The sequence below is a fragment of the Geospiza fortis genome, unplaced genomic scaffold (assembly GCF_000277835.1).
Source record: "Geospiza fortis unplaced genomic scaffold, GeoFor_1.0 scaffold114, whole genome shotgun sequence".
NCBI classification, from domain to species: domain Eukaryota; kingdom Metazoa; phylum Chordata; class Aves; order Passeriformes; family Thraupidae; genus Geospiza; species Geospiza fortis.
The window spans coordinates 1,591,823-1,592,578 of record NW_005054383.1 but is presented as its reverse complement, the minus strand read 5'-3'; positions in this window follow the sequence as shown (position 1 = coordinate 1,592,578).

Here is a 756-nt window from a genome sequence, read left to right as displayed (position 1 = left end):
CGGGAGCCCCGGGCAGCCTGCCCACCCTGCCGGCAGCACCCCGGGGCTCAGGGGGTGCCGGGGGACACAGGGGTGGCTCTGAGATCAGGGGATCCCCAGTAGGGTCAGGGTGATGTCCCGGGGTTCAGGCATGCCCTACAGGGTCAGGGTGATGTCTCTGGGGTTCAGGGATCCCCAGTAGGGTCAGGGTGATGCTCCTGGGGTTCAGGGATGTCCATTAGGGTCAGGGTGATGTCCCTGGGGTTCAGGGATGCCCTACAGGGTCAGGGTGATGTCCCCGGGGTTCAGGGATCCCCAACAGGGTCAGGGTGATGTCTCTGGGGTTCAGGGATCCCCAGTAGGGTCAGGGTGATGCTCCTGGGGTTCAGGGATGCCCTACAGGGTCAGGATGAGGTCCCAAGGTTTGAGGGTGTCCCACAGGGTTGGATGATGCCCCTGGGACCAGGGGAAGCCCCATAAACTCAGGATAGAACCCCTGGGGCTCAGGGGTACCCCATAGGGTCAGGATGATGCTTCTGGAGTTTAAAACTCAGGATGAAGCCCAGAGGGGTCCAGGATGCCCCAGAGGGTCAGGATGAGCACCTCGGGGCCGGAGGAAGCTCTACCCCACAGCCCTCAGCAAGAGGAGAAACAAGCCCCGATAACTCTGAGCACACCCCGCAGTGCTGCACCCCAAATCCTGACATCAGCTCTGCTTCCAGCCCCATGCTGTGACCCGGAGAAAGCCAGGGAGGGATGCGGGGGCTGCAGCCGACC